We start from the raw sequence: 13803 nt of genomic DNA, 5'->3' as shown, positions 1-13803 counted from the left end.
CTCTAATGCCAGCTTGAGTCAGTCAACCTCTGCAGAACACGAGCACTGACCATTTTATGTGAGGTCCTACAGTAAGATAAGACCATTTCAGAGCATGTGACCAACTCGAGGATATCTCGGCTTTTGTGACAGCCCCCCAACACACATGCACACTTCTCTGCTAGACCTTAGACACACTCTCCCAAAGCATAAGGCTTTCACCATGCTCTGATTCTAGAAGGTACCCAGGCCCACTCTAAGATTGAGTATGCGCTGCCTCCATTCCTAAAAACAAAGACTTGCAGGTTTATCGGTTGTCAAGGCAACAATAGCAGTTTTCTCTCTGACTCCTTAATGCCTAGATTTATGTTTCCATAGTTACAAGAAATCCCTAGTTCTTCAAGGAATCAAAAATCGGTCTACTGAAACTTTCAGAAATGGGATTGTGCTCATCTGCTCCTCACCTTGGGGCTGCCCCTGGCTCTTGCCCATCCTGAGGTCCCTTGTAGCTAGCAGAGGCTTCTCTGGCCACCTGCTAAGTCACTGAAGGGATTCCAAGAGGGCAGGGAGTAGAAAGGACCTAGGACATGGTACTCATTCAAGAGACCTACTGTGAACAGCACTGCCACAGGGAATTCTGCCAAACGGGCTGTCCCTGGGGATCCAGGCACAGCCTTGGCCTAGGAACAGACCAGAAACTCTGAGATACTCCATCAAGACCTCAAGCCCCAACTCTGTAACATCCATGCATAAGGCATAGGAGTTTGCCTTCAGGATTCACTCAATGCTCTGAAAGAATTTTGTTTAAGCCAATTGACTAGCAAGTCATGTTTGTGAATATGTGTGTATGAGCATAGAGGCCACACTAGGCAATTGTTACACCACTGAGCTACATCTCTGGTCCTCTTCTCACATCTTATTTTAAACAGGGTCTCACTAACTCGTCTAAGCTTAAACTCACTCTCCAGCCCAAGAGGACCGTGAACTTCTCATCCTTGATCCTGCTACTTCAGCTTCATGAAGAGCTGGGATTATAGGCCTGCACCAAGGCCTAGCTAAATAATTTTCCTTCCCTTCTTTCAAAGATCTTGTCAGCTTTTTCTGAGGCTTTACTATATATACCAGGGATGACCCAGTAAATAGTTGACTATTGTTCTGGCAGAGTAAAGACAAGTCATTGAATGTGTATTTGTATGGGAATGCATAATGTGGGAATATCAACCACACCCAGGGCAGGTCCCATACTCAGAAATAGTGGGCCAATACAAATCATACCATGGGTTTTGTTGTTTGTTTGCTTGTGTGTGTGTGAGTGTGTATACATTCTGTTGTTTTGGTTTTTTTTTTTAGAAAAAAAGGCATGAAATTGGGTGGGTAGGGAAGGTTGGGGAGGATCTGGAAAGAGCTGGTGGGGAGAAAGAATATGATAAAACATAGTACATGAAATTCTCAAAAATATATATTAAAAAATAAAATAGAAGTTATGTCCAAGACAAGACACCCAAACAGAAAGAATACATCACAAGGTGTACCCTCTAGTTTTGAAGATCTCCTTTGCTATGGCAAGAAGAGCTGTGTTCATCCTTTGGGACCTGATGTAGAGACGGAACCAGGCTCATAGGAAATACAAGTTCAGGGACCACAGATGTAACCCCAGCAACTGGCAGTCTACTAGGACAGGTACCACAGAGGGCGGCCAGAGAAAGTCATTGTGATGTGGATCTGGAGGCTGGAAATGAGAAGCCAAGGCTCCTTCTGAGGTTAGAAGAAGAGATCTGTTCTGGGCCTGGTTTCTCTACTGCCAGTGACTTGCCCTCTTGTTCATCACTTTCTCCTGAGCAGCTATCTATTCACTCCTTTAAAAAGTCTTTACATGTATTTATTTGTTTGTGTTGTGTGTGCATGTGGGTCTCAAAGGACATCATGCAGGAGTCAGTTCTCTCCTTTCCATCATGTAGGTCTGTGGTGATTGGAATGAAAATGTCTCCCATAGGCTCTACCATTTGAAGATTTCATCCTGGTGGCTCTGGTTGAGGAGGCTTGGAGAGATGGCCTTCCTGGAAGAAACATGTCACTGGCAGTGGGCAATGAGGTTTCAAAGCCATGTGCCATTTCTAGTTTGCTTTCTCAGCTGCCTGACTGGGGTTCAAGATGAAATCTCTCAGCTTGCTGTTGCAGTCACTGCGCATGTCTCTGCTCAGCCATCATGGACTCTAACTCAGGAACCAAAAGCCCACATAAACTTTCTCTTCCCCAAGTTGCCTTGATCATGCCTTTTTATCACAATAGTAGAAAAGTAACTGATACAGGACCCCAGGGATGGAACTCAGGTGGTGAATTTTGTCAGCAAGTACCTTTCTTTACCCACTGAGTGATCTCATCATCTCCGTCAAATTCCTCCAGCCACAAGTTACGACCCATCCCCAGCATAACAAAATACACCTGGGGTAACTCTGTGCCAAATAATGTTGCCTTTCAAGGGGTGGGATTAGACTGAATTAGACTGGATTAGACTGTCTCTACATGTGGGGTTGTTGTCTCTGGGCTGAATTACAGCCCACAATATTCACGCAGCTGTCTACAACTGAGGCAGAGCATTCTCTTGAATGTGCCGTAAGGAGTAAGGGGCAGGTGTCCAACATCACACAGCTGGATTGGAAATATTGATGTCAGAGCCTAGAAAACCACTGGCTAGTTCCCTGTATCCTGCATTCAGGGACAAGGATGGTCCTAAAACCTCATGGGGAGGCCTATTTGTGGGGAGGCAGGCCGGAAAATGGAATGAGACCTGGAGGAGGCCTGGGGCAAAGCAAACCAAAAGCTTTGTACATTAGATTTAGAAAGTACAGAAACAACTCACAATGGCTGTTATTATAAAAACAGTGTTGCTTTCATTTTAACTTTTTGTAATAGAAATGATCAAGTCCGCAGAAGCCATTGAGGAAACAACAAAGTATCTCTCCATGTATCCACCACACAGCTTCAGTGACTTGTTAAAGTCTCACCAACAATTTTTATCTACACAACACTTTTCTTCAAGGCCTTTAAAAATATTTTGAGGCCGGGCGGTGGTGGCGCACGCCTTTAATCCCAGCACTCGGGAGGCAGAGCCAGGTGGATCTCTGTGAGTTCGAGGCCAGCCTGGGCTACCAAGCGAGTCCCAGGAAAGGCGCAAAGCTGCACAGAGAAACCCTGTCTCGAAAAACGAAAAAAAAAAAATATTTTGAATTTATTTATTGTTCTTTCACAATTCCATACATGCCTACAATGTGTGTTGATCATTTTCATCCCCTATTACCCTCTCTCTTCTCCATCCCATCATACTGATCCTCCTCTTCCCCCAGTGAGCTCTCCTTCCTAGTTGCCTTGGCGTGTGAACCTGTCTTTAGTATTACTTGCATGAGCATGGTGGGGTTTACTTACATGAAGCATGGGAAACTTACCAATGGTTACAGTTTTCTTACCCTGAAGAAAAATGATGCCCCCACCTAGAAGCAATCATTAATGGCAAACTGGTCACTTGGACAACTGATTTGTTTCAAATAATTGTAGTTATTATCTTCACTGTGGCTCAAATTTCCCCATCCTTGGCCAGTGGGGACAGTGACTAGTGTTGGCCCTGTGTTCTTTGGTAACTTTCTTGGTTTCATCAGTGGGATGGAAAATGGTACACAGAGCCAGGCACATGTGAATACAATCAGGATTCACACACACACACACACACACACACACACACACACACAACACTGCCAAAGGGGCCCAGTGGGGAAGTGGAACATGAGTGGAAAGTGTTCCCCACATGGGACTCTTCGCTCTGTCCTGTTTTTAAGTCTTAATCTCCGACGACACCTTTGTCTACACAGCAATAATCCAGACTGTCCTTGCTCAGCATCTCTTGTTGGCACAAGTCACCAGTCACTTCCAGACCTCCACTGCAAGCCCATCAGACATGAAACCCTGGGTTAGTGAGGGCAGTAGTCCATCCCTGCCCTGCTCTCAGGCCAAGCCACATTCACTCAGACCCTGGGCAGAGACTGTTCATACGAAGCCCTGACCTCAGAGCAGCTGTGAAGCTGAGACTCCAAAACACTCAACTTTCCAAGAGAGAAAGACAAAGAACATCAAGTTGTCCCCTCGGCCAACCCCCTGATTGCTGGCACAGAGGAGCAGTCATGGGAAGATGCTGGCCCAGGCCAGAGGGAAACTGGCTCTCATGGTCCTGCAGAATGCCTCTGGGGCTCTTAGCAGGGCTTGGGAGTTTTCAAGGTCACCTCGGTGCAAAGGCCAGTGTGGGCAGAGCATCATCCAGGACTCTGCAACAGGAGCTCATCTGTTCATATGGGATGCAGTGCCCATGAGTGCCAGAGAGGGTGTTGAATCCCCTAGAGCTAGTGATACAGGGAAACCAGCCTCCCGTGTTCTGCAAGAGCAGCAAGCACTCCTAGCTACCGAGCTGTCTCTCCAGCCCCAAGAAAGTTGTCTTAAAACAATTTGGTATAATTTAAGTTACTTACTAAAGACGGAAGTAAATTTGCATACTAATGAGATGTATATGCTTGTTTATTTCGCATAAAGAATTAAATCTCTATCGGAATATTTGATCCTAAAGGACATAAAGCATCTTCAATGTTTTCCAGAGTGGACAGATATTTTGATTTTATAATTGACAATTTATAATCAGCAATTAAAGTCAGTCACACTGCTTTGAGTGAGTACGTAATCTAAAATGGAAGAAGTATATTTAGGACCATTTCAGAAATTTTTGGAAATTCTATCCTAATACTGAGCCAAAGTCCACTGACTGACTGCTTATGAAATTCAAACAGCAATTTTGATACAATATTTTAATTAATTCTTTGAGAATCTCATACATTCATACAAAGTATTTTGATCATATTCGCCATCTCCTTCTCACCCTAACGTCTCCCATCTGAATGCCCTCTTTTTCTAACCAAGTCCAGGCTATGCTGCTCATACATCCTTCAGTGTGGGGCCATGGAGGATGCTGAACTACCAGGAGCCACACCCTTGAAGAAAACTGACTCCCCTCCCCCAGGAGCCATCAACTGTCAATAGCTTCTCAGCCCTTGGTGAGGGTCTTTCGAATCCCTCCTTATTCCATGCTCAAACAACAATATTTAAAATTAAAGATTCTAACACAACAAAGGCAGACTAATTTGATATATACTGAGGGATGAGGGGCAGAATGCTGTCTTTGTTTTCTGTCATTAAAAAACTGTGAGAGCAGAAATTCTGTAGGAGCAGCAAACTTCATAAGCACCATTTAAAAGCACAGTAATCTGTAACATGCCAAGGCCTTGAACAGGTGTGAGGTGTGTCAGGCAGCCCTATCAGTGGTACAATGTGCACAAGTGTGGTCACCAATGCTGTGGTGACACGCCTGACTGCCTCATGGGTGAGAGCTGTCACAAATGCCTCAGACGGGAGTGTTGCCACCTTACGTATTCGATTTTGAATTATCTTGAATTGGTTGTGTTTTCAGAAACCACCTATTGTGGATGAATCATTTGTAATCCTTGAGTGTGGTTGATATATTGTGCACCCCAATAAACTTATCTGGGGGTCAGAGAACAGAATATAGCCACTATATTAAACATAGGTTTAGGCAGTGGTAGCACACGCCTTTAATCCTAGATTCCGGAGGCAGAGATCCGTTTGGATCTCTGTGAGTTCAAAGCCACACTGGAATAGTGACACATGCCTTTAATCCCAGGAAGTAATGGCAGGAAGCAGAAAGGTATATAAGGCATGAGGACCAGGAACTAAAGCCTTTTTAAAAGCTTTTAGACTTTTAGCAGCAGTTCATCTGAGATCCATTCAGATAAGGACTCAGAGGCTTCCAGTCTGAAAAAACAAGATCATCTGAGGAATTAGTAAGGTGTAGTTGGATGTGGCTTGTTCTGTTTCTCTGATCATTCAGCATTCACCCCAATACCTGGCTCTGGGTTTGTTTTTATTAATAAGACCTTTTAAGATTCATGCTACACTTGAGTTCGGTTGTACAACCCCACACAGGCTCAAAGCATGGTTCAAGAGGCTAGGCTGGGTCCTAAGCAATGAGTCCAAAGAATGCATTGCAGGGGTGGATTGATAAGAGGACATGGGGTGCAGCCTATCCTGACAAAGTGGAGGAAGATGGGTCGTTGAGTGTCCTGTGAGATCAACATGTGTAGCACTGAGCCACCATGAACTTGTTCCTGAGTCTAAAGCTAGTGCCCAGACAGGATCGAGCGAAGATTTGACTTACCATACTCAGGACTTAAGTTGAACAAGAAAATAAATTCCCTATCTTCCAGCCAACTTCAAAATCCAAGAAGAAATCCACTGAGACCTAACCTCAGAGGCTAGGGGTCATGGAGAGAACAATGCAGAGTACCCAGCCTTCTGACCTAGGAAGGGCTCACAAGCACAGGGGCACTTGCATGCAGAATGCCTAGAGGGCCCATGGGAAAGGCAGCTGCCATACCTTTGAGGGGCCAGAGCAGAAGCACAGGCTCCTCTGCTTGGCTGAGTGTGTCCTTCCAAAAGTCACATTCTTCCTTGGAACCTCCAAATATGACCTTGCTTGTTGGGATGCTAAGTTCAATACGACCTGTGTCCTTATAAAAAGGAGAGAGACAGGAATGCATGGAGGGAAGGACTCATGACTAGGAGACAGAACTGGGAATGGTGTAGCCGCGTATCATAAACACCACGGATGGCAGCAATCTCCAGGAATTGGAGACAGGCTTGGAATTTGGCCCTCCCTGCAGTTCCTTCCTGCAGGTCCCATCAACACCTACACTCCAGAAGGTAGAGAACATAGCTCTGTGTTTTTAAGCCCACTAATGTGTGTTATGGCCCCAGGAAAGCAACACAGTTCCTGTTTAGCTGAACAGTAAATCTGCATTTCATAGCTTCTCCGCAGAGGGAGGCAGTCACCACAACCACCACAGTGTGAGCCATCGTGGCTCACTGGCCTTCCGGGGAAACTTTTCTGCAAGACCTGTTAGAAGCGGCTCACAGATGCAATCTCCATGAAAGTTCAAGAAGCAGAGGCGGGAGAATACCGAGTTCCAGGACAGCCTGTGCTACACAATGATCTCCTTCTAAAAAACATTTTTAAATTAAAGGAAAAATAACATGCAGTTGGCTCTGAGAGTCAACCAACTGAAGGTGAGGTATTTTTAAAGATTTTTTTTTTAATTAGTTAGAGGAGCCAGTTTGAAGCTGCAGAGTGTCACACTAGATTTTACACCTTCACTTCAATTTTTGTGCATTTATCTAACACACAGACACACAGACACACACAATTAAAAATCAATGACAGTTCAAACTAGAAAAACAAAGAGTTTTATATCCTCCTTCCTCGATGCCTGTGTCCTGTACCGGATTCTACCCTCACTCACCACCTGGATTTATTTGTATGCATGGGTGTATGTCTGCTACAAGTGCTGCTGTTCAGGAGACCAGAGACGGCATCAGATCCCTTGGAGCCCAAGTTACAGGCAACTATGATCCACCTAATGTGGATCCTGGGAATAGAACTTGCATCCTCCTGAAGAGCACCAGAGCCATCTCTTCAGCCCCATGGGGCATATGCATGTGTCCTGAATATGAACAGACTTTCCTTGTCCTAACATGAGTCCCCAAGCAGTATGACACAATTAGTTACACAGACGTCTGCTCTGTATTGGGTGCCATTGACCATCTGAAGGTCATTTAAAGAGAATGGGAGAACATCTGGAGGTGAAGGGCAAAGGCTAGGAGGACCTTGAAGGTCCACAAGCTGTGGAACATCCCCAGGGAGAAGGCTGCACGTGTGCCCTCCTGCTCTGAATCTCACCTTTTCCCTTCTTACCCCTCCATCCAAAATTCCATGATGGACTGAAGCAGAGGGTTTGTGGCACACTGGGAGGGAAAGGTCAGGAGTGTGGCAGAGACCGTGGACTTGGTGCCCTTGAGCTACAGGCCCTCCTGAACATCTACCTTTGGGGCAGGAGGGTTGGGGGTATAGGTGGGGGGGTGTCAGACCCTGCCTTGCTTATATTGTCAAATCATAGATCAAGAAGGAGATGGGATCCTGCGCACAGAGTACAGGGCCAGATGAGAGTCTGGTGTGCCTCACTCTGGTGGTCTCGCAGGAGCAATAAAAAGAGAGTAGCAGGCCAGAGCAGACTGCTGATGTACAGCCAAGTGAGAGGACTCGGGTTCCTGGTCTAGATATCTCAGCCCAGGCCCCAGCCCAGCCCTCTCTTCGACCTAAGTAGGAAGATTCTAGAACCTAGATCCCACACGTGCACCCATACTTCTGACCACAAGGCAACTGTGGGGACTTCCATTTCATCGATGTTTGGTGCGCTGAGTCGCATTATGGTGTGAAGGGACCATGGTGGTGGGTGACGGTCAAGAAAAGAGTGTTTCTCTTTGGAGTAAAGAATGGGCACAGGAGTCTTGACTTCTCCAGGGGTAAGTGTGTCTCTGGAGCAACTCCGTGACCTGCAGATACAAGGTGACTGCGTGAGGAAGTAGAGGCAGTGGCTGGGCACAAGGTAGTGACCACCTGGTGCCCCTCACTGGTGCCGCCTCCATGTCTCCCATCTCCAAACCACCCTTCAACTCCAATCAACCCTAAGAAGACAAAAATAACCAGAAAGAAAGGGGGAAAAGAGCCAACAAGTAAACCAGATGAGCCAGTGACAGAGGGTCTGCGATAAGACCCAGAAAACAGCTGGGGCCAGGCTGCCACCCGACAAGCCAGGTGTTCCCAGCCCACCATGGACCGCAGGGCTTCCCACCAAGTCAGCGTTTCCAGCTCTGCAAAGAGCAGGTCTCTGTGTCAGACCTTTGGCCTGGCAGCCCTAAGTAGGGGCCAACCGACATCCACCTTCCCCTAGTTGAAAACTAAAGGCTAGGTCAAGGAGGACAGCCAAGGAGACCCCGTGTAAGACAGCAGAACCCAGGCGCCCTTCGGGAGAACGCTGGAGGAGACCCCGTGTAAGACAGCAGAGCCCAGGCGCCCTTCGGGAGAACGCTGGAGGAGACCCCGTGTAAGACAGCAGAGCCCAGGCACCCTTCGGGAGAACCCTGGAGGAGACCATGGCTTTCCACATGGGTGCTCCCACTGGGAACGGTGGAGACTATGAGCAAGTCTTTCTTGGAAACTTCCCAGGCCCTGGCAGCCCGGTCACCACCCTCTCAGCAAACTTCACTGCTTTCTTATGTTGCTATTACAGTTTCCAAAAGAAGTACAAATATAATGCATTCAGCCCGGAGTGAGTGAGACGTTACCCTACAGAATGTTCTAATGAAGACAGGGATTATTAGACACAAAGGAAAACCTTCCAAAGGTTATGTCCCCCACTGAGGTCCTTTCAGGAGGGCAAATGATTGGCAGGTTGGCTTTCACTTCCGATCCACGTAGGGTAGAGGTTACAAGGACACTGTCAACAGAAGAGTCTCTAGGGTAACTCTAAAATTTGGTGGAGGTGACATATGACCAGTGTCCTGGACACTGTGGGGTGAACAGTGCTGCCAACCTTCAGGCGCATGTAAGAGGCCATGGCACTCCCGGAGCTGTAATAAAGGGCTTCTAGACATTGTCCATGTCCTCTAGGGGGCAGACCAGCCCCAGTGGTAACTCTGACCCAAGCGAGCTCTGCTATCTGCCAAGGGTCTGACCTTCAGCAAACCCCTTCACCCCACAGAGCCTCACTTTCTAACAGCTGCCCTGCTGGCTCTGAATTTTCTTACTTTAATAAAAACTGTGTGTGTGTCTGTCTCTGTGTGTGTATGTGTGTGTGTGTGTGTGTGTGTGTGTGTGTGTGTGTGTGTGTGTGTGTGTTCCCATGCCTATGTGTGCTGGTACATGTGGAGGCCAGAGGTCAGACACTCTCCTTTTTTTTTTTTTTTTTTTTTTTGAGACAGGGTCTCTCTTCTGGCCTAGAACTCACTGAGATGGCCAGGCTGTAGCCAGAAAGCCCCAGAGATCTACTTGACTCTGCCTCCCCACCCCTAGTATTATAAACATTCACCATCATGCCCAGCTTTTTAATGTGAGTATTGGGGATCAATCTCAGGTCCTCATGCTTGCACAGAAGGCATTTCACCCACCTTAGCTACATTCCCCTAGAAATTGGGGCATTCCTGTTATCTTCTACCTAGAAAGTACTTAGTAAACACCTACGAGTTTAAGGAGCAAAGTCTCACAACTATAACTTTGCTGGTTCCCTGTGCCCCATGTCCCACAGAGACTCTGAGAGAACCAGATGTCACCTACATGTCCATATAGACTATATAATGGAGAGGGACTCCCATACTCTGAATCTAGGGGTCTTCAGAGATGTTCACAGTGGCCCTTCCAAGCCTGAGAGGATGGGAAGCTCCTGCTCCTTTAAGAACCTTCAGAATATGAATGATTTATTTAGAAAGAGGATGAGGGAAGGCTCTACCCACCAGTGCAAGCATTTGACCCTGCCCTTGAATGAGATTGAGTAGGGTGAGAAGATTGTCCAATGACTTTTGACCCACCAGTGCAAGCATTTGACCCTGCCCTTGAACGAGACTGAGTAGGGTGAGAAGACTGTCCAATGGTTTTTGACCCACCAGTGCAAGCATTTGACCCTGCCCTTGAACGAGACTGAGTAGGATGAGAAGACTGTCCAATGGCTTTTGACCCACCAGTGCAAGCATTTGACCCTGCCCTTGAACGAGACTGAGTAGGATGAGAAGACTGTCCAATGGCTTTTGACCCACCAGTGCAAGCATTTGACCCTGCCCTTGAACGAGACTGAGTAGGATGAGAAGACTGTCCAATGGCTTTTGATAAGGCTTCCTTAATATGCAAAGCTGGAGACTCTCACCCCTTGGCAGTCATGTCCTTGGAGGTCTTCCTTGAAGAGTCTGTCACCCTTGTCCCTCTGTCTAGCTGGTAGTGCACCTGTCTAACCCACAGGTCTCAGGTCTGTCTTACCTAGTCCCTGGAGACCTCCCTAGCTGAGGCACTGTATCCCCCGGCAGCATTCCCACGGGTGTCTCCCCTCTCTCATTTATTGTCATCAGGGTGTTGTAACTCCATTGAACATTTCCAGCAGCGCCTCACTGATCCATCGGCATGGTCCAAGCATGCAGATGGTACATCTATGGCCCATAGCATGACTCCAGCTAACGTGAGATGGCATACAGATACATGCTTCTCCTCATTTTGATGGTCATTGCTTATTTGTCCAGGGCCATTTCATATCCACTTACAGATGAATTATGATACTTCCTTCTGAAAAAAATAAATTGATTTTCTAAGTACAAAAAGATACTTCCATTTAAATAGACTTTTTTAATCCTGTAAGATGTTAGTAACCCTAAAAGCACTGCAAAATATCCAAAACACTGACTCTGGGGTCAGTGACCGACTGTTAGGGACCTGGGGAAGTGTGGAAGATCTTCCCTGATAGGGTCCCTTCTCTTCGCCCTGTCTCGTCGCTCTTCACCGTCCCTCACCACCAGGCCACCATTCACCTCAGCAAGGCTGTGTTCACGGATTCTGCCACCCACCCAGCCCTCCACTTCCCTGTTTCAGTGTAAGATGGACTTCTGAGTGGAGCTTGTGCACACAGCATCCCCACCTGAACTGATGACTGCCTGAGCTTACTTGTTCATGTGCACAGAACCACACCATATCAAGTGATCCAGCCAGGATTTGAACCCGTCACCGGCTGGGTCAGTATCACTGGTTTGTATCTACAGTCTCCCTATATACCAGTAAACAATGCCATCCAACACCAGGTATGCATGTATATCACCCTCCACTCTCCCACTCTGAAACCTCAACTCCCAAGATATGACCTGGCACACACAAGACACCCAACTGAAGTTTGCAGAGTAACTGATTTTTATATTGCCGATATCACTTTGAGATTTCTTTTCTTTCTTTCTTTCCTTTTTTTTTTTTTTTTTTTTTTAGAAAACCAATATTGAGCTTCTGCTGCTTGGTGAAGGCTGTCTGAACAAACACTACTGACAGCTGGATGCTCAGACCCAACATCTATTGAGGCAGCAGCTTGCCCTTTGACCCCTCTTCTCATAGATCTAAGAAGTGTCTTTGACTTTTCCATTTGTTCGACTTTCTATTTGTTGTGAGGAAGAAGTAGAAAATTCTAAGCTCTTCACGTCCTGAACTGGAAATGTGAAGTTCAATATTGGTTTTCTGAAATGAAATAGAGGAAAAAAATCTCAAAATGAGACCAGCAACATAAGAATCAGTTACTCTGCAAATATCATTAGTGCTTCCTGTGTGCCAGGTCCTGTTATGGGCAGTGAGGCCTCAGAGTACAGCAATAGGGGGCTATACATCTACTCTGGGGAGGGGAGTGGGCTTTACTGGTGTGTATGGAGCCTGGAGAAATAAGCCAGTAGTTACCTCACAGTAATTTTTACTTTGGAAAACTGCTTGTCTCTGTGGGCACCCACAACCTGATTCTTCAGGTTCAAATGCTGGTTGAATATCTTTAGGGGTCTGGACATGTAATTTAATCCCTCTAAGCTTTCATTTTCTCACCTGCAAAGTCCAGAGCTCATAGCTCTGATAACTTTGGAGGATTAAGTGAGTTGCCGTGAGCAGCATGCTCAGCCCAACTCTATGACATAGGAAAATCATACCATGGTGGAGCAAACACTCGTGACCAGAGACTTCTGTGGGAACCAGTGCCAGTGTGGAGCTTCAGCTATCACTGATGAGTTGGTGGAGACTTGATATGAGCATGCCAAGAAATAAAAAGCCTCAGAGGGACAGCCCCCATTGCTTCCTGTTGCTGTGATAAGACACTGACCAAAAACAGCTTGGGGAGAAAGGGTTCTATTTGGCTTACAAATTACAGTCCATCATCCAGGGAAGCCAAGACAGGGACCTGGAGGCAGAAACTGAAGCAGAGACCATGAAGGAACACGGCTTACTGGCTTGTCCCTCACCCCACGGCTTGCTTAGATATCTTTGTTACATAACCTAGGCCCACTTGCCTAGGTGTGGAATTGCCCACAGTGGGCGGGGCCCTCCATCAGCAACAGTAAACAACAAAAGGCCTCCACAAACATACTAACAAGCCAATCTGATGGAGGTAACTCCTCAACTGAGGTTCCCTCTTCCTCAGTGACTCTAGTCTGCATCAGGTTGACAAAAAAAACTAACCAGCCCATGAGAACCAACTAGGACCCCTATACTTTTGTGAACTGGACCCATTTCTTTCAAAGATGGGGAAAACCCTCACTGTGCTTCCACTGGGGGTGGGGAGGTGGGAGTGAGGAATCACTTTTTTGGCATTCCACAGCTTTCAGTTATGTTAGCAGGGCCCTCCCTTGAGAGAAAGCAGTTACCAGAGCTAAAGTTGGGGCCTTATTGGGATCTAACTGAGCCAGGAAAAGGGAAACACACAACTCCATCCCAACCCACATTCACAGGAGATTACTGAGAAGTGCACAGTTTAGAGGTGTGGGCCTGCTGCAGAGATGGAGCAAGGGTAAGACTCAGGTGAGGCAGAGATACTGGAGTCTTCAGACCGAAGACAACACTAAGAACCTCAGTGAACGAAGTACTCAGCACAAAAAGGCAGGTGTGTGGGCAGAGACGTGAAGATTTCAACTAAGAACTAGGACACAAGAGAAAGTTTCTCCTGTGGGTTTATAGCACAGCAGATGAACAAGACTGCAGGAGGCACAGGAGGAGTGTACAAGCTGGAGACATCCTCCTCAGGATGCTAGAAAAAGAGACCAGAAGGAAGAAAAGAGATACAGACAAAATAAATAATGAAAATTAGAGCCAGAATCAGTGAAAAA

The sequence above is a fragment of the Peromyscus californicus genome, unplaced genomic scaffold (assembly GCF_007827085.1).
Source record: "Peromyscus californicus insignis strain IS unplaced genomic scaffold, ASM782708v3 Scaffold_7__1_contigs__length_154581171, whole genome shotgun sequence".
Classification (NCBI taxonomy): Eukaryota; Metazoa; Chordata; class Mammalia; order Rodentia; family Cricetidae; genus Peromyscus; species Peromyscus californicus.
The sequence above is the reverse complement of the archived record's forward strand: the minus strand, read 5'-3'. Positions refer to the sequence as shown.